We start from the raw sequence: 20,877 nt of genomic DNA on the forward strand, positions 1-20,877 counted from the left end.
AACCTCCCTCCAACCCGACAGTTCACCCTTTAATACAACCCGCTGCATTCTCCCCAGTAACCAATTCCTTATCCACTTCTGGATTTTCATATCGATCCCCATGTTTTTCAGTTTAACCAATAATTCCTCATGGGGTACAGTATCAAACGCTTTACTGAAATCCAGGTATATTAGGTCCACCGCATTTCCCTTATCTAATAAATCCGTTACTTTCTCAAAGAAGGAGATCAGATTCGTTTGGCACGATCTGCCCTTCGTAAAACCATGTTGTAATTTATCGCAATTGCCACTACCCTCCAGGTCCTCAACTAGTTTCTCTTTCAGAATTTTCTCTAACACCTTGCACACTACAGATGTTAGACTAACAGGCCTGTAGTTACCCAGATCACTTTTTTTCCCTTTCTTGAAAATAGGAACCACATTAGCTATTCTCCAGTCTAACGGGACCACCCCCGAGTTTACAGATTCATTAAATATTATCGCTAACGGGCCTGCTATTTCCCGCGCCAATTCCTTCAATATTCTCGGATGTAGATCGTCCGGTCCTCCCGACTTAGCCCCATTAAGGCGTTCAAGTTTTGTTTCTACCTCGGATACGGTGATCCCCAATCCCGAATGCCCCTCTATAGTGGTGCTAGTATCCCTAATACCTTCATTGGCCTCATTAAACACCGATGCAAAATATTCATTAAGATATTGCGCCATGCCTAGATTGTCTTTAATCTCCTCTCCGGCAATAGACTTCAGCGGTCCCACTTCTTCTTTTTTTGCTTTCTTCCTATTTATGTGGCTGTAAAACCTCTTACTATTGCTTTTAATTCCCCTCGCTAGGTCCAACTCTACACGGCCTTTGGCCTTTCTCACTCTATCTCTACATTCTCTGACTTCACTTAGGTACATTTCCTTACTGATCCCTCCCCTCTTCCACTCTTTATACGCTTTCTGTTTTTTCCTAATCGCCCCTTTGAGTCGGTCGCTCATCCAGCTCAGTCTAAATCTCTTGCTTAGTAATCTTTTCCCCTTTTTTGGAATACAGGCCTCCGACAGCTCATGCATCTTTAACTTAAAGTAATCCCAGGCTTCTTCTGCTTTTAAATCCATTAATACGTTTGCCCAGTCCACTTCCCTTACCAGTCCCCTTAGTTTGTTAAAATTGGCCTTTTTAAAATTATAAACCCTAGTCTTTGATTTAACTCTGTTACTCCTTCCATGTATTTTAAACCGAATTAGCTCATGATCACTGGAGCCCAAATTGTCCCCTACTACCACTTCCTCAACAAGGTCCTCACTACTTGCTAGAATCAAATCTAAAATGGCCTCCCCCCTCGTCGGTTCAGTTACCACTTGATGGAGGAATTGATCAGCAAGCACTTCTAGGAACATCTGAGCCCTGTTATTGCTACTAGCGTTTGTTCCCCAATCTATATCCGGGAAGTTAAAGTCCCCCATAATTACACAGTTTCTGTTAGTAATTACTTCTCTAAACACATTAAATAGTTCCTTATCCATATCCTGGGTCGATCCCGGCGGTCTATAGCACACTCCAAGCACTATCCCCGGAGAGGCTCTAGTAGTCCTATTACCCAGTGTGAGTATTGCCCAGACAGACTCTGTGTTATCTAATCCATCCACTATTATTTCTTTACAGTTTATTTCACTATTGACATACAAGGCCACCCCCCCCACCTTTACCTTTGTTCCGGTCTTTCCTAAACAGCGCATACCCCTCCATATCTGTGTTCCAGTCTTGACTGCCATTCCACCACGTTCCCGTTATTCCTACGATATCCGGTTTCAGTTCCTGGACCAAGAGCTCCAATTCCTCCATTTTATTACCTAGGCTTCTGGCATTGGTGTATAAACACCCTAATGTATGTCGTTTAGCCCGTCTCCCATTAGCAGCACTATATGTTGCGGGCCTCCTTGTGTCCGTCCCCCCTGTCCTTCCTATGTCCAATCTCATCTCCCCGGCTATGTCTCCTCTCCTTTTACTCACCTTTTCCATACTGGAATCTTATGGACTAGGGTGGGCTAATCCTCTTGCTATTTAGAGTGAACCTGAGCCTGTGCAAAGAGCCAGCGAAAGGCCCATTTACGATGATGGGATGCAAGTGGTGCATTGACTTTGGCCTGTTCCTCCAGGCTTACATGAGCTGGAGTGGGGGGTTTAAATGGCCTGAATTCTACCCTCTGTACTTTAGCCCATCCCCCTACCTGGTGCTCTCTTGAGCATGAGGCTGCAATTCTGTGTAGCTGCTGTGACGGGGGTGCGGCTACACCTTTGCTTCCAGCACCTATGGTCAGGGAGGAATCTGCACCCCTCTCTCCCCACTAATATACCTGTCTGGCAGAAGCATGACCTGGCCCCATCCCTGTTGCTAACTCATACATCCCGTGACATATATTCTATTCTTCCTATTAAAAAAACAAAAACAAACCCCCAGTGCAGAAAGAGAACTGACCACACGTGTTTCTGCCCACTAAAGGGAATCCTTTTGAATGCTGTTTCAAACAAGCCAGAGCTGGGGTGGATTACATCATATAACACCCTCCGCACCTCTTCTCCCCACCCCCACCCCCCAAACAGGAACTTTTAAATTCTGGGACTCTGACAAAGGAAGAGGGGGGCGTTGGAAGTAGCTCCATTGCCTCACGTTGTCTCGGAGTTGCGGAGTTCACAAACACAAGGTACGCAGTCAGAACAGCCCGGGGCAAAGTTTGTACTTTTGCTTGAATCCGAACTTTTGTTTACCAAGGTAATAAACCAGTCTCCTCTTCCAGGTGTAAAAGCTATTCTGAAAAGGCATATTTGTGTTGTGCCCCGCCTCAGCTGTATGGTATGTACTCCGTGTGTGCGCTGCCTGGACTGCTTCTGAGCCGGGGGGGAAAAAACAAAAACCCACAATCTCCGTAAACACATAGGGAGGAATGCGGCTGCTGTCCCAGTGGAATTAGGAGCCTGGGAAACAAATTAGGAGCCCCAAGAAACCCTAGTGCACCACTTATCTAGCTCCTGTACTCCCACCTGGATTCTTTGAAGCCCAGCCCTTCCCTCCTCCACAGTATTTGTTGCATTTGCCATTAGCTTTGCTGTGTAAACCCTAGTGCAGGATCCCAGGCGGGTGCCCTGCCAGCCTGTTTGACAACTCTGTTTAGGCAAGTTGAGCTGCAAACACTTATACCGTATTCAGTTCTCCACCAAGTTATGTACTCACTTTGCCTCCCCTCACAAATTGCCCCAACAAGCCCCACGCATTAAATAACATGAAGGATTAGGTTCGTTCTCACGAAGGTTGAAAAACTGTCAGCGTTGCGGTTTCTTACTCCTCACCTTTTACTCTTGGGGTCGGGCCGTGATGGTAAATATGGTCAGCTCCTGATGGGATATACGGTAAAGTTTAGGGAGAGCAGACTAAACAGATTAAACAGGAAACAATTTCGGATTAAACAGGAAACAATCCAAATGCTTGCCCATCCCTTGCAACCTGTTCAGTGGCCCCTGAGCTTCCAACCCGTTGGCAGTTGGGCCTGGACACTTGGGCTAACATCTGAGCGCTAGAGAAAAAATGGTGTTTGTTTTTTTAATGCGTGGAAGTGGAGAGGACCTTATCCAAAAGATGGCATTTCCTGCCCCACACTCACCCCAGGCCAACGCGTTGGGATCAGGGCTGTCTCAGAGAGATGAGTGCCATCTACTGAATAACCGGCTCCACTTCCTGTAGCACTTTTGGATTTTCCTTGGATATCTCCCATTCAGCCACTGCCCCCACTTAGCTTATCCAATTTTATGGGATGGCATCTGGAATTGCTAAGTGTTAAATGCGGGGCTTGCGTAGACACTTGCATGAGTACACACCAGCTGCCGGTCAGCAGCAAACTCTCCTCTATTACCTGCTATTCCTTTAGGGACAGACTTAAGGGAGCTGCTGCCAGCCAATAATATTTAAGTTGCACCGTTCATGCTATAAAAACCTGCCCACCACGCCAGTGCCTAACATCAAGGCTGAAGTGTTAGGAACTCAGCTGGCTCTGGGCGCTGTTGCCTAGCAACCCAATGAGCTTGGCTGGGCCCAATACACCCTCACTAAGTGACTGTGCTCCTTGACTGGACTGAAGGCCCAACAGATCCCTATTACGGCCGGGTAGCAACAGCAGCCCAGTGGCTGATCAATGCTTTCTGCTCCCCGCAGATGCGCCAGGCCTGCTTCCAGCTTCCTGTCCAGCCCATGCACTGCCCCTTACCTGCTCCGCTCCGGGCCTAGTCCCTGCCTGCCTCTGAACTCCTGATTCCTGGCTCTGACCACCGACTTGCCTCCTGACCACGATGCTGGCTCCGCCCTTTGGCTCTGCCTACACCTCGCTATGTGCCAGGACTGACACTGTGTGTGGCATACAGGAGAAAGGGAATAAACTCAGAACATGAACAGCCTGGGAATGGCGACAGTCATTAAAAGTCAGGGATTCACTTTGCTTAAGCATTCAGAACGCCTTTGGTCAAGAAATCAGAACCCCAATCGCAAGCTGAACCAAATTGGACTCAAAATCTTTTTTTAACATTTAAAAATGTTGGTAGAAATTCCTCTTATCATTTTGTTTTATCTTTTGGTGCCATAATGTTCACCCATGCACCCATGCAACCTCCTTCGTGCTGTCCTAAATTGGATGGGAAGAGGAAATGCCCAGAGTAAGACTATTCTTCTTGTCTCTCAAGCCCAGGCGGTTCCAGGACTTCACTGTTATAAGAGGACCCATTCTCAGGAGAGTTACAACCCACGTGCACTCCAGAGCCAAGCGGTTGAGCGGCAGCTCTGGATACGAATGCAGAGTGAATAAGTTCTCCATTGGTAGGTTAAGGCAGGATCACTGGAGCAACAGGGTCCATGTTTGGAGGGAGTTTCTGAGAACATTACCATGGACCATCGGACTTTAAGGATCCTATCTATAAAGTGGGAACAGCAGCTCACCCTTCAGCTTTGTCTGCTCCAGGTCAGAGTGAACTTCCTGGCGCTCAGATCCTTGGACAATGAGCAGGCACTGGGAACTGAGCACAGATTGGCTAGCTTGCTGCAAACATCTGGTGGTGGTTTGGAACTGCAGAGATCCCCTCAGACATACGTGAAAGACTACGGGATTGATACCCCTGGAGTGTGGATGTGTGCCCACTTCCTGAGCTGGGAAAGATGGACCCAGCCTGGTACCTCCCAAGAAGAAACAAAATGTTGTCCCACTTTGGGTACAGGTCCATTCAGCAGCCAGACCAATTAGAATGGTGCGAGGTTTGGAACTTGCTCTGTATGAGTTATTATTTCATGTCAGCTTGATGAATACATTCCACATCTTCCTTAACCACTCCAACAAGGCAGTGGCTGAGCCTTGTGTTCTTGTAACACATTAATTTGATCTTCCAGAAGTGGCTGGGAGTGGCATCTTATGCAGTGTTATGTCAGAGGCAGAGTAGATTGCATACATTTTTTGATTGCACAGGTCTGAGGCAGATTTTACCGATACTGATTAGAGCTGGGTGAAAAAATATTTCTGCAAATATTGATGCACATTTTCAGTGCATTTGCTCCAGCCAGGTTGTTATGCCCATTTTGCATCCTCTTTCTGCTAAGTTCCACTGCCACCAATGTTCACCCAAAGGGTGAAATTTGCCCCTCTGCAGAAGGCCAGTGAAGGACTGTGGGCATCACTTAAGTGGAATCACATAATGGGCCTGAGTGGGACTTAAAGGATACCTTCTGCTGGCCCTCAGAAATTTGTTTTCAGTTAAAGTCACCCCCGTGCAAAGTCACATGGACACGTGGAGTAACACAGTATGGGTTGATTTCTTCCTACTTCATGCCCGGATGCAGAGCTGGGCCTGGAATGGTTCTCAGCTCTAGAGGGTATGGTCTGTCCCTCACCCCATGTTTTGAAAGCCCATTAATTCAGTTTGTTCAAACAGGAATTATTGTGGGGAAGTTCTATGTCCTATGTTATACGGAAGGTTGAACTAGATGATCACAGAGTTCCCTTCTGACCTTGGAATCTATACCTCTCTTCATGGAATCTCAACTGGAAATGGATACAGGTGCAGAAGTCTTTGTATTGGGACTACTTGTGTAGTCATCCAGTCAGAGAACAGCAACAGTCCCACGCGACATAGTGGACAAACTGCAACTAAGCAACACAGCTTTTCCAATATTTGTGATCGAACCATAGAGTCAAAAGGTTGGTTTCTTTTAAAAGATCCAAAGAAGGAATAAAATCTGAGGAAATAGAGAACTGTTTGGGGATAATTCCATACGCAGAAAAAGCAGTTGCTGTTCAAATCACCAAACCTGGGTGCCTAAGGTTAAGGACCTAATGGCCTGGTTTTCAGAAGTACTGAACACCAAGGGAAGGAGGTTGATTGAGACACAACTGTGGTCAGAATTTGGCCTGTGATGGCTCTGGGGCTGCAGAGACTTACATATGAGTGCTTGACTTTAGGGCACACAAAGCTTCCCATTTAATCGAATCAGCCATGTGAGTCCAACGGGAAGTAGAGCTGGTGTCAGGAGCTAATTCAATAACAAGCACAATCTTTACATCTAGGCAATGGCAGGGCGCCCAGAGCTCTTGGACGGACACCGTCTCTTTATCACTTTTACCAATCTAAAGAAATTAAATGAGTAAATAGATAATAACCAAAGAAATCCCGGATGGAGTAGGGAATTGGCAAACTGCTTCTGACAAAATAAGGATCTCCCCAGCCCTGACCCCAGTGCTTATTTATCCAGGGCTTGCCAGGGCTGATCCTCGGTCCCTCTAGGCTTGGCAGTTCATAGCCCGGGCACCTCTGGGCTTGCCACGTCAGTGACAAAATTAAAATATTGCTTGAGCCCCTAGCACCTAATTGCTTATGCCCTGGCATCTCTTTCATTACAAATTGAACACTGCCTGTATCGTCACCCATTGCAAGAACCAGACCTAAACAGAATCAATTTTTAAGGTTTTGAAGCCTTCAAATAAATGGTGGTTGTTTTTTTTTCTCCCCGTTTGTGGTTGAGACCTGGAATTGGCAAAACACAGCAAGAAATGCTCTTCTGGTGCCGTTTCTACCTCTTACTAGAAGACAGCCACTACCAAAGGTGAATTTGGGAGCAATGGACCCTAGAAGGGGGAGAGGGCCATTCACCCCCAGATGGTGGGTAGGAGTAGTGGGCCTACCTGTGTGGGGGCTGGGAGGGAAAAATGGCTGCTGGGTTTCCCTAGAATAGAATGCTGGAGGCATTAGATGGGACCCCCCCAGGAAAACTTGCAAACTGGGAAGAGGAAGCTGTGGTCTACTGAGGAAATAAGCAATTGAATCAACTGTTTGGATACAATATTACGGTTCTGGGTGTGCTGAGGAGAACCTCGCAACTGGAGAGCAGGGTGCCAAGGGCTGTTGCGGAAAAGGGTTGTGTGAGGATTAGGGAGGGAGCGAGGGTTGTGCTGCTTTCAAGCAGGGAAACCTCAAAAGCCGCGCTACATATACTCTAAATAAACTTCAGCTAACGAGCCAGGGTGAGTTCCTCACCTGACGTAAGTCGAGGCATCTCGGTCGGCTTCCCCTAGACTTTCGACTCCTTACCCAAACCGCAGCCAGATTCGGACATCGGTGAAGTCTGCCCATCCCGAGTCTAGCTCACTTTTACTGGTTTCACGGGAGAGCAACAGGTGTGGGAGGCATTGGTGAGGGGACGTTCCGCTGGAGGCTGTGCATCTCTCATCACGCAGTCCCTCCTCTGAGCTGACCGGCAATCTAACAGGAGTGTTTAAGCTGCAGGAGGAGGGAGGGATCAGGGATAGCCATTCTCCAGGGATAACCCTCTCCAAGTGGGGTAACGTACGATGCTGTAGGTACCATCAGTCACCGCCTCTCAGAGGTCCCCCTCCTCCGTGCCGTGTGAACACACCTGCTGCACCTCTGGGACGGCTGGAAGAAGTGCAGAGACATATTGGGGGGTGCCTCGTTCCATGGGTCATGACCCTGTTCTCCTGGTCATGTCTTTAACTCGTGCCAGCCCCACATACTGAGGGGACAAGATCCTACCATGACAACTCCTCCAAAGCTGTGCAGCACCCACAACTCCCATTGAGATGGCCCACACATATTCTCACTTTCTGGAAGGTTTTTATGTGGGGCAGATTTAGGGTGGCCAACATTGTATTTCAAAAATAAGGGACTGCTTTCTTACCACCCCCGCCTCACCTCTCCTCTCGATATTATTATTAGTGTTATTCTCATAATAATAATTATTGTTAATAATAATTATTATTAATAATAATCAGTAGTCACCTACATTTGCCAGGGGTATTTCTTGCTGCTTTTTGCAGTACTCAAAAACCCTCAGTCTTATTGCACTGAGATGAAGCCCGGGACAGGAAATTTTCTGTTTCAATTAGGGACCGTCCCTTGTAATATGGGATTGTTGGCAACACTAGGCAGACTCGATAGGGCCCATTGAGAGTGAATAAACGAGAACTACATGCGATTCCCATTATGCCCTCTAGAGGATAGGAGGAATTCATATTCAGGCTGAGTACTAAAATTCTTGGCGGACTGAAGATTGAATGGACCAGAGAGTGGACATGCCTCGTGTGTGTTTCTCTCTAGTCAAGGATCAAAGAGACTCCTCAGTAATGCGTTGCGTACAGCTACTCTGAAAGCCAGTTCAGATCCAGCAAGTCGTTCAACAGGACTGACGGATACAACTGTAATGTCAGATGCGTCTCTATCTCACTCAGCATCTAAAACACATTTGGCTGATGTGACAAGCGGTTTCTTTTCAACGCCTTGCATAGAAAAGGTGAGTGTGGAATTAAGCTGTCATCTGCAGCACTTTGTACCCAGTTAGTGCCAACCATGACACAATATCGTTTGATGTCACCATGTCCTCCAGCTGAAATCCAAAACCTCCCATTGCCAGACAGAGTTACTTAGCAGGGGGATCTCCAGGGCTGTTTCCCATTTCGTCTGTTTTCCTAACTTTATACGTGTGTTTGAAAAAGGGGGGGAGGGGGAGAGGACAGAGGGGAATTAACAGAACTAATAGATATATTTTTAAACCCAACTTTTTAATGATAAAAGATTCAAATGATTCTTTAACAAATACCTGACTTTGGAATGTCAAAACATGGATGATGCCATAAAGTATTCAGGGAGTTTGAGATTAGGGCTAACATTTATTAGAGCGATGAAATCTGAGAACCTTAAAAGTATCTACTCTGTCTCTTTGTAACCCAAACACAAGGACTTGGAGAGAGAGGCAAAGGCCATTTATGTAAGATGCTGGGTACCGTTTTTCCCCCGCATGGTAGTATCTTCTAGAAAGTCAGTCTGATCTTCCAAAGTGGGAATAGGAAACATTTTCTAAAAATCCTTTGTAAAATTTTGAACTAGATCTGTTGTAAACCATGCTTGACGCAGGACTCACTGGATGAAATTCAATGGCCTCTCTTATACAGGAGGTCGTGCTAGATGATGACAATGGTCCCTTCTGGCCTTTGAATCGACAAATCTATGAAATAAAGGGACCATGTGAGAGATGGGGACAAAGCATTCTCTGCGGAGAAGCTCTGAGTGTGGTACAATCTTCCAGGGGAGATCAGTTGAATCCGGAGTCTGACCAGCTTCAGGAAATGTTGCAAGGCCTTCCTCCTTGAAAGATCTTTTCCAGCGTATGTGATACTTACAATTCAAATACCCCTTTTATTCCCAACCCACTAAAACCCCTTAACCTACCCCCCAAAACCAACCCCAAACACACTATTGACCCTGTAAAGGGAATAATGCCAGAGACTCCAGGAAATCCATTAGGGACTTTGCCATTGCTATGACTTTCACATGGCAGGTGTTCAGATACCATGGCCACGGGCAGTAGTATATAAAACCCTAAGATATACAAGATAGTTAAAGCAATGGTGCTATCTAAGTTTCATGCTTCATCATCGTTTAGAATTTGTTTGATAGCAACCCCACCCGTCCAGTCAATCCCAAATCAATATCACCAAGGTTTTCCCAATGAGTTTGCTTTTACAAAGGTTGAGGGAGAGAAATACAGACAAAAAATAGCAATTGCTCTAGGTATAGATGCCAGTATACTGGAGTCACCATAGTGACAGTCAAAATGGCAAGGTACTTAACTATTTCACTGCCAAGCATTTTAGCAGAAACATGCAGCTGATATGACCAATGGCTTTAAAACTTCAGATTGGCTTTGGAATATTAAGGATATGCCAGATTTTCCCGTCCAGAAAGCATCTATGGTCAGCTGGAGAACTAGCAAGTTTATGCCACCAACTATACGCAGGCAATGAACCTGATTCAATGGAAGGGGGAAGTAATTTTCATTCAGACTGTTTAAAACTCTTTGGGTTTGGTTGTTTTGGTTAAGAAGGCCTACTGGACTCAGACACATGCTCTTCACCGCCCTGCTCTTGTCATTAAAACTTCAGAAACATTCCATTCCACATCTCTGAGTCATCCAAGAAGTTCTCCAGCAGAAACAGGAAGATGAGACTTGATGTTCCTCATGTCTCTAGGGTCAAAAAAACAAGCAACAAAGGAACTTTTCAAACCAAAAGGTCCCTTGAATTTTCCTTCACGACTTCCCCTGCCTGTAAGAATTCTTCTGAGTGGAGCACAGACCTTAGGTCAAGCTCAGCAGGGGAATGACACATTCCTCCTTGGATGGGAATGGGACATTAGCTGGCAAGGAGAGAGAATGTCGACACTCGGGTGGCTGGGTGACTCCAACCCCCCACAGCAATGCTCTTTCATGGCACAATAATGAAAGCTTATAGTGTTTTCAGAGAATAGTTTCTGATAACTAGAATGACCAGACATTGGGTCTCCAGTGGTACACCCATCTTAACTGCTCTGTTTCTTTCACAGGCTGCTTTTTGGACAGGAGTCAACATATTTTGATTCCCGTATTCATATTCGTCCATGCCAGGTGCAAACAGGGCTGTTTCCCAGACGCCGTAAACGTTACAGCAGTCTCTCCCCTTTATCTATTTATTTATAAATTTTGCCTTTGTTCCAACTTGGTGCAGCTGGTTTAGGTAGCTAGCTACGCCTTGTGCTGGAGGCAAGTTCCTGGGCACGTGCACAGCTTCTGGAGTCAGTCTGCTCATCGCCCTGCGGACAGGGCATGATCCTTTCCACTTCTCAGGAGATAAAGCCCTCATTGACTCCAACTGGAGAATGGCAGGGCCGGACACTACACTAGCAGGGAAGGAGGAGCATGACTCTTGTTGGTGTCCATGCAGTGATGAAAAATGCCCCCACCCCTCAGGACAATTGGCATGCCCTCTCTTTACTCCCTGGAGTTACCAAGTGCGGCCAGCCTCTCTAAAACTGCCTGCCCCTCTCTTCGGGGTCCGCTCTGGCACTTTCAAGACTAATAAAATGTAGCAACTCGGCGGGGAGGGTCACACAGTGGCAGAATCAGGTGTAACCCCTTTGGGGTTTAGAGAGCAAGGTCCTTTAAATCTTTTTCCTAAGGGGGAAGGGGAGAGTAAGAAAAAAGAGGGAAACTCCAGGGGGCAAGGCTGGAGCTCCAAGGAGAGGGGGAGGCAGCCTGCAGGCCCTGGAAAAGTGAAGCAGCAGAGAACCTGCCCGAGGCCTGGGAAGGACAGGGCCGATCGGGGACACCCCAGGACAGGAGCCAGGAGGAGCACTGGGCCAGGGAGGAATCGCCCGAGAAGGACAGGCTGGAGCTGGACCCAGTATCACTAGGGTTACCATATTTTGTGCCTCCAAATGGAGGACACTCCACGGCCCACGGCCCCGCCCCCAGCCCCGCCCATACCCCCTCCCCAACCCCGCCCCCTCCCCAAAGTCTCCGCCCCCTCCCCTGCTTCCCGCGAATATTTAATTCGCGGGAAGCCTGAAGCAGGTAAGGGGGAGTGTGGGGGGGAGGAGGCGCGGCCCAGGCTGGCCCCCCTGGCGTTTCCAGCCTGGGTCGGCTCGGGCCCTGGGGTGCCGGCCCCGGCCGACCACCCCCGGCCCGCCCAGCACTGCCGGCCCCCGGCGGCCCGGCGCACCCCCCGGCTCCCGGCCCCGCGGGCCCGGCTCCCGGCTCCCCGCCCCGCGGGCTCGGCTCCCCGGCTGACCGGCTCCCCGCGGGCCCGTCTCCGCGGGCCCGGCTCCCCGGCCCCGCGGGCCCGGCTCCCGGCCCGGACCCCGGCCCGGCACCGCGCCCCCAGCTCCCCCTCTGGCCCCGCGCCCGGCCCGGCACTGTGACCCTGGCCCGGCACTGCGCCCCTGGTTCCCGGCCCGGCACCATGCCCCCGGCCCCGCACCGCTGGCCCCGGCCGAGCACCACCGAGCCCTCCCGATTTTCCCGGACATGCCGGGCTTTTGGGGATTTCCCCCCGGACGGGGATTTGAGCCCCCAAAAGCCGGACATGTCCGGGAAAATCCGGACGTATGGTAACCCTAGTATCACGGCTGCCCAGAGCTGCACGGGGCTGTGAGTACTGGGGCTTGGGACTCTGCATTGGGGACAGGGAGGGAGGCTGTAGCTAGTTAAGTGGGGAGGGGGTCGCTCTGTGTGGCTTTGCAGAGAGCGGCAGAAGAGGGCACCGGAGGGGTTTGTTGGGGGAAGGTTCACTGGCACCGAAGACGACCAGGAGCACCCAAGACTCACCCCTGGACTGGAACTTTGCTCAGGGCTCCTGAACTCTGTGTGCAGACACATGGCTCAGTGTCTGCCCTTCCAGATTGTGCTACCACTGGGCCTATGGGGCCTTGGCTTAGATGCAGCCCTGTCTTACTGCTTCCCCTATATTTCCCCTTGTTGTTTTCCCCTCTCATCCCTCTGTAAATAAATATTTCCCTTGTTATATCCACTGTACTTTTCCTGTGGGTGGGTGCGTTCACTCTGGGGGCTTTGGAACAGGTGCCCCTGGGGCGGAAGGGATTTCTCCTGCTGCATTCCTGCGCGCGCCTTCTCTTGGCCAGAGCTGCCCGCAGAGCAGACTCCATCTTGGCCACGAGGGCGCTAAAGTTACACAGGTTTAGAATAAAAGCCACCTAATTCTCAGCCCGGTGCTCAATCCTCTAAACCGCAGCCATCACTGGCCAAGCTGAACGGAGCTGCACTGATTTACACGAGCTGAGAACCTGGCCTGGACTCTTTGCCCTGAAGGGTTCCAATCTGGATTTCAGACCTGACACAAGAAGTTATCATTTATGGGTAGTATTTTGATAGAGCATAGAGACGCCAATCTAGATCAGGGCCCCAAGGTTCTAGCTGCTGCACAACCATGCAGTAAGAGGTGAACTGGGCTCCAAAATACCTACAGTCTAATTCAAGGCAAGATGCCACAAGTGCGTGTGACAATCAAAAGGAAGGCGGGATGTAGGTAAAAGGAAAAAGTGAGAGTATAAACAAACAGGAGGTGAGCAAAGGAGCATTTCCTTACCCAGTGTGATGCTGCTTTGTTGATTAACTCACTTCTTCCACGTGACATGGCAGGAATGGATTTGTGGATAGGACTGGTTGGGAAATGGAGTTTTTTTCCCCCTAAAAAATGTAACCAAAGCAATTGGTTTTTTTCCATCAAAAGTTTTCAACACTTTTGGGGGGAGAGGGGTTGGAGTGTTGTTGAAAAACCAAAACTTCTTGAAATGTTTTTAGTTTTTGACAATTGGAACATTCCATTCAGTGGGGTGAACATTTTTCAGGAAAAACAAACACTTTAACCCAACGGGCTGATATTCTTGAGTTTTCAGTTGCTGAAAACAGAAAAAAAATCAGTTTGGGGTTGTTGGGGTTTTTTTTAAAAGGAAAACCCCAAAAGAGGTGTTGCAAATGGATATTTCCCAGAGAAAATTTCATCTTGACCAAAAAAGGATATTTTTCACCAGAAAAACATTTCCAACAAAAAATGCCAACCAGCTCCATTTGTAGTTTGGATTTGTGTGAGGAAGAGAAGGTGTTGCAGAGAACAGGGGGATAAGAAGGGGCAGTGTGGAAGACACAGGCATTTGGGGAAAGAAATGAAGGTACCATAAGTCTGGGGTCACTGGCAGAAAGAAGGTTCCTGGGGAGAAGGGGATAGGAGATGGGGCTGGGACAATCCACAAAGACCTTCAGCCTCCTGTGTCGCAGACCTGGCACCTATCACTGTCATTTAAAAAAAAATACAGTATCCTTGGTGTTACAAAGGGAGCCGTGGTTGAGGCTGAGACAGAATGAGGAGATAATGATGAATCTTTATTACAAAGATCAGTTTTCTGGTGGGAATGTATCTTAGTATTTCCAGTCTTAAAACACCGATTGCTTCTGGTTTCACTTATGTGTTGGATGCTAGCACATTGATTTGTTTTTTATCCACTGAATCTAATGGTTTGAGTCATAAAAGGGCCTTGATCCAGTTTCCAATTTTGTGGGAACACCTTATTGTATTTAAATATCCTACTAGCTGATTCACCACAGTGCTTAGATTTTGCAATCACAAAATCAGAAGACACTTCTCAAAATCAGCCTAAATGTATCTGGTTTGGGAAATTCTGCCTTAATTTGTGCACCTACACCCCATAGGCACACACTCACACATACAGACATCCATGTGCAGATGGGCACACACAAATACACTCTATGTTGGTGCTAGGTACATTGATCAACATAACTGTGCCATGATCAAATAAGATAAAATGTGTATTGCCAGCCTCCCGGTGCAACATACTAATTTTCAAGGCACTCTAGATTGGAACAGTCCTGGCTCCAGATTGAAGGTATCCAGCTTCACTTCTATCAGCTAGTCCATGATCCAGATTCATAAGAAGTCACTGTCTAATAACTAGCACAGAGATCCAGGATCATTTGCCCACCATCCACACTTCTGTAGGGTTTGCCCTTTTGACATCCCCCAGATTACACCTACCATCTCTCCCTCTCATTGGCCAGATGGGACCTCTTCCCACCCCTTAAAGAGATGAAATTGGGATCCATCCCAACACATTCCAATCTCCAATACCCCGAATCCCCTCCTCTCACGACTCTCAGAGACAGTGAGACAAATTAGCCGCTGGCATGACTTCACTGGATTTACAGGAGCAGAAAATCTGGTTCCTTATCTGAATCTATGTATACAAGGATTACGTTGTCTACCACCAAAATGCAGCTGCTTCTGGTGTAGAACATAGCAGTTGTTTTCCAGCCCTCCAGCAATACTGCACAAAAGTTTAGGGCAGGAAGTGAAGAATAGAATATTAAATAGTGATGGTAGGTGGTAAGGATATAAATATCTCATGTGGAATATGGCCGTGGCATATCTCATTCAAATATTGACTGGCTCTTGATGTTTCAGTCAAAATGAATTGTCTTGAAGTCTAAACAAAGGCGCCAACAATGGTTTATAAAGCCAGAAGGCCAAGGTTAGGAGCATGATTGTTCTCTGGAGGTCAGTTGTTTAACCAAGAGGAAATAGTTTTCCATTAGAAATAACTTCAAAGCCAATTCAATAGCTGCTTGTATTAACCCTTTAGGAGTTGAAAGGTTTTGTGGTGCCTCTGATGGTTTCTGTTAATCCTTTGGAAGAGATTTCAGAGTAGCAGCCGTGTTAGTCTGTATCCGCAAAAAGTACACCACCACAAGTACTCCTGTTCTTTCTTTGGAAGAGAGCAGCTTTGTAGATGGCACATATTTTCATGCCTGAGTTAATGAGGCAACATTAGGGTAGTTTAAGCCTGCTGTATACCTAAAATTTAGGTTGGTTTTTACATCGCTCAGGGAGGGTGAAAAACTCACCCCGAGAGCCATAGTTGAGCCAACCTAAGCACCGCTATAGATACTGCTTTGTTTCTTCCATTGACCTAGCTAACGTCTTTCAAAAACAGAAAAATCCCATCTGTGGCTATAGCAAGTGTCTACACTGTGGTGGCTTAGCTGCTGTGCTCCTTGTAGTGTAGACACCCCCTAAAATTGGCTACATTTTAAAAAACATTAATAAAAAGAAACATTAATAGAATTTTCTTTACAAAATCAGCAAAAACAGCTTTTTCTTTGACTTCAACCATTTTCAAGACAAACCCTGCCGCCGTGCTAGGGCCTGAGACCTATTCATTAATATTTATAAGCCACTTAGATAACACAGTAATGAGCACCAGAGAAAGGAGTATAAATAAATAACACAAGCAACACATTCTGTTCAATGGGATTACTTGTGGTTTTAAAGCCAAGCAGGTGCCCAAGTCTTTATAGACTTGGGACCTTTAATCTGGTGCAAAAAGATGTGCAAATCATCTTAACTGTTTGACCAGTTGTGCTTATTCTCCATCAGTGTAGTGTCCCAGCATAGCAATGGTGGAAGCTGTACGGCATACAGGAATCAGGCATTATCAAAATCCCATCTAAGGAGCACTACGTGATACAGTGGAAGGTTAGACATTCAAGTACTAGGATGGCGAATACCACGTAAGTGGATGGCGCGGTATACCAAGTAAGTCAAAAGATAGACGGCAACAGCATACGGCATTAATAGTGAATATTGATTTAGAAAATGTAAACATTCTTTCCATTCCAATGATCGCAGGTGCTCTTAGTAACAAAGGCCACAGTTGTTGCTTTTGAAATCTACAACTACTTCTTCGAAACTAAAAACAGATCTCGATCCCATGACAACCACTAGCAGAAGAATGTGTTCTCTTGCAGCCAGACAATTCACAATCAATCCCTGCTACACGCTGAACCACTCCTTATGGCTAAACTCCCTCTGAAAGATGCACAAGATATCTTTCATCTAGCAGATTTGGCCGGAACAATGGGATTCAGCTTCTTCACGATATCATCAAAGATAGCAAGATAAAGTCCCTGGAGAAGAGTTTACAGTTAAGTCTGTATTATATGTTCTAAGGTGTACAGCCTTGTACGTTTCATTAATGATCTGGACGATGGGATGGATTGCACCCTCAGCAAGTTCACAGATGACACTAAGATGGGGGGAGAGGTAGATATGTTTAGATATGTTTGAGGGTAGGGATAGGGTCCAGACTGACATAGACAAATTGGGCCAAAAGAAATCTGATGAGCTTCAGCAAGGACAAGTGCAGAGTCCTGCACTTAGGACAGAAGAATCCCATGCACCGCTACAGGCTGGGGACCAACTGGCTAAGCGGCAGTTCTGCAGAAAAGGGCCTGGGGATTACAGTGGATGAGAAGCTGGATATGAGTCAACAATGTGACCTTGTTGCCAAGAAGGCTAACGGCATATTGGGCTGTATTAGTAAGAGCTTTGCCAGCAGATCAAGGGAAGTGATTATTCCCCTCTATTCGGCACTGGTGAGACCACATCTGGAGTATTGAATCCAGTTTTGGGCCCCCCACTTCAGAAGGGATGTGGACAAATTGGAGTCAGTCCAGTGGCGGGCAACAAAAATGATTAGGGGGCTGGGGCACATGACTTATGAGGAGAGGCTGAAGGAACTGGGATTATTTAGTCTGCAGAAGAGACGAATGAGGGGGGATTTGATAGCGGCCTTCAACTACCTGAAGGGGGGTTCCAAAGAGGATGGAGCTCGGCTGTTCTCAGTGGTGGCAGATGACAGAACAAGGAGCAATGGTCTCAAGTTGCAGTGGGGGAGGTCTAAGTTGGATATTAGGCAAAACTATTGTGATGTTGCACGCCATATGTTTTATGGAAATATGCTAATGAGTGTGAATATAATGTAACTGGAATATGCTTTATGCAAAAGGTCTCTTGTAAGGTATTATTACAAAGCTTATGATCTACTGAGTGTGTTCATCCTATTTGTTTGGATGTATTATTTCTATGTCTGGAGTTAGGAGAATAAGATATAAACTTGTATTACTGATGTAAACATGTTAAGTGGAAGCCATTAAGGGTGCTTCAGAATCAATGAACTGTGAATGGGTTTGTTTACTTGTAAGCCTTCTTATGTTCCTGTGAGTCAGGACCGGAAGAATGGAGGCTTAGGGTCTCACAGGACATGTGAACATGTCACCTGGTACTGGAATCCATCTTAAACCTGGTGCTTTTCCATTTAGAAGGAGAGGTGGGGACCCGAGAGACAAAACATTCCTGCCTTGTGCCAAAGCTATAAAAGGGGGCGGAACAGAACAAAGGGGGCAGCCAGTCAGCCAGAAAAATCCCCTAGTTACCACCTGAGCTGGAACTAACAAAGACTGTACCGGGGAAAGGATTGGGCCCAGACTAGGAAGGAGTCTAGTCTGTGAAAGAAGCTTATTGGAACATCTCTGAGGGTGAGATTTACCTGTATTCAGTTTCTTAATGTATTAGGCTTAGACTTGCGTGTTTTGTTTTATTTTGCTGGTTAATTTACTTTGTTCTGTCTGTTATTACTTGAAACCACTTAAATCCTACTTTTTATACTTAATAAAATCACTTTTGTTTATTAATTAACCCAGAGTAAGTAATTAATACCTGGGGGAGCAAACAGCTGAGCATATCTCTCTATCAGTGTTATAGAGGGCGGACAATTTATGAGTTTACCCTGTATAAGTTTATACAGAGTAAAACGAATTCATTTGGGGTTTGGATTTTATTGGGAGCTGGGTGTCTGGGTGCTGGAGACAGGAGTACTTGCTGAGCTGTTTTCAGTTAAGTCTGAAGCTTTCGGGGCATGGTTCAGACCCTGGGTCTGTGTTGCAGCAGACTAGCATGTCTGACTCAACACGACAGGGTTCTGGAGTCCCAAGCCATCAGAGAAAACGGGCTCAGAGGTAGCTTCAGCACATCATGTGAAAGTCTCTGACCAAACCCATCACAACTATTTCACTAGGAGGGTGGTGAAGCACTGGAATGGGTTACCTAGGGAGGTGGTGGAATCTCCATCCTTAGAGATTTTTAAGGCCCAGCTTGACAAAGCCCTGGCTGGGATGATTTAGTTGGGGTTGGTCCTGCTTTGAGCAGGGGGTTGGACTAAATGACCTCCTGAGGTCTCTTCCAACCCTAATCTTCTACGATTCTATGAGTCCTCTCCTGGGCTGACTTTCTACCTTTTACAGAGGGATCAGCAACTTTGCAGCCCATTAGACCCAGGTGTTCATCTTACATAGGAGCATAGAGCTGCTATGCTAGATGAGACCTGTGATCTGCCCTCATCAGGCCAATTGTGCAGCACACATTCCCCTTCTGTCCTCCGTTCTGCAGTACACAGGGAGTGCAGGGGCATTCTTGCTTAGCTACCTTGCCGACGGGCACCCCATGGCAGCAATCTTGGAGCGTAGACCCTCTACACGAAAGCCTCAGTTCATCTCTCCATCCCTGTTCAGTTTACGCACATTCTTAAAGCCTTTGACTTGAATGGGACTTGAGCACATGCTTACAGTTAAGCCTCTGCTTACACGCTTTGCTGGGTAAGGATGGAATTCAGCGTGTGCTACGTGCTGAGCCGAGGCCTCGGTGGGCAAATGGATCCCTGTGCCAAGGGCCAGCAAAGGCCCAGTCTTGAGGGCTCCAGGGGATCGTGCGTAGGCCTCATGCTGGGGTAAATTCCACTCTGGGAGCCAGGCGTTTCCACTCCTGAGTCAGTGAGTGGGTCAGTCGCACTGTGCCCACCAGCCAGGTGGGCTCTGACCACCAGACGTAGAAGCACAGCCAGCGGGGACTGGACGTCATTATTTTGTCTGTGGGGATTTTTTCATTGTCGGTATCTATTTATGTTTTATAATAAACTTCCCCCAAACACCTACTAGCCGACTCAACCCTTCCTCTTCTACCTTCCTCTCCCTGCCGCCACCGCTGCCCAGCAAAGAAAATTACCCAACGCCAGGCAATGCCAACTGGGTTTCTGCATCCCTACCAGGGAGAGGTTACTTTGGATTCCAGCTGCAGCTGCATCGCTGCTGAGGCTGCTTTCAAAGGGTTTCATTTCACGCCAGGCGTGGTGGGCGGTGGGGTGGATGTTCTGCTGTGGTGTCCATTGCCCAGACCTCTGCAGTGGCCTACATTTCAAGGGACAACCCTCATTGTCTTCTTAACGCTCCGTGCACATCTGGTTTCCCCCATGCTTCTCCTGCTGGAAATTATTTGCATCCAAAATGCAGACTCCCAGAGCTCAGGTCACAAGGAGGGCCAAGGCTGAGCCCCCACTGGGTTCTAAGTTTCCTGCCTGAATATTTTTTTGGGTGCCCCCAGTGTGAAGCCTTTGTCCTGCATTTGGGTCATGGTGGTTAGAGAGATAACCACCAGGGGGGAGGGATAGCTCAGTGGTTTGAGCATTGGCCTGCTAAACCCAGGATTGTGAGTTTGGTCCTTGAGGGGGCCACTTGGGGATCTGGGGCAAAAATCAGTACTTGGTCCTGCTAGTGAAGGCAGGGGGCTGGACTTGATGACCTTTCAAGGTCCCTTCCAGTTCTAGGAGATGGGATATCTCCATTAAATACACACTTGCCCACTAGGAAATGGGCTGAGAACCACCAAACTCACCGCACCTGACAGCTGCCAGTTATTTTTAAAGCCTCCCAGTCACTACGGACTAGAGTTGGATTTGAACCAGTGTTCTAATAGCAGCAGACCTGACTTTGATCTGAAGATAACATCTGAATCATGCAACATAAACGTCAGTGTCAGCCTGATGACTCCACCACTCCACCTGCACCCTGGACAAATCCTGTCTCATCCTCCCACCCACTGAGTGCCCTGGGCATCGTAAATACTATGGTGTCACTGTGCTAGTCAGAGAGGCAAGATTTGCAGGGGCCGCTAAGGGGGGTTGCCCCCTCCCATAAAGCCCAGATAACCCATTGCACGACATCATGTAGGGATGGCCCGGGACAAGGATCCATTGCATATTTTTTCCTCCTGTCCATTCTCCCCATGGCAAGGGCAGGGTAAATCTGCAGTAGAATCTATAGAGTAGATCTGCAGCTT

At 47.4% G+C, this 20,877-nt stretch overlaps 1 long non-coding RNA gene across 5 annotated transcripts in view; it reads right to left on the bottom strand.

The window, feature by feature from the left end:
• The window catches only part of LOC101930782 (uncharacterized), a 52,666-nt gene that overhangs the window by 14,606 nt on the left and 17,183 nt on the right, over positions 1–20,877 (bottom strand). Inside the window, exons 3-4 of one of the 5 annotated variants that reach the window (XR_006172911.2) lie at positions 13,444–13,544; positions 3,396–9,530 (exon numbers count right to left, since the gene is read on the bottom strand). The exons of 2 other annotated variants lie outside the window; for them this stretch is intronic. This is a non-coding gene — a long non-coding RNA (uncharacterized LOC101930782). 2 more of the 5 variants (XR_256907.4, XR_006172913.2) reach the window with 2 other exon arrangements.

The sequence above is a fragment of the Chrysemys picta genome, chromosome 9 (genome assembly GCF_011386835.1).
Source record: "Chrysemys picta bellii isolate R12L10 chromosome 9, ASM1138683v2, whole genome shotgun sequence".
Classification (NCBI taxonomy): Eukaryota; Metazoa; Chordata; order Testudines; family Emydidae; genus Chrysemys; species Chrysemys picta.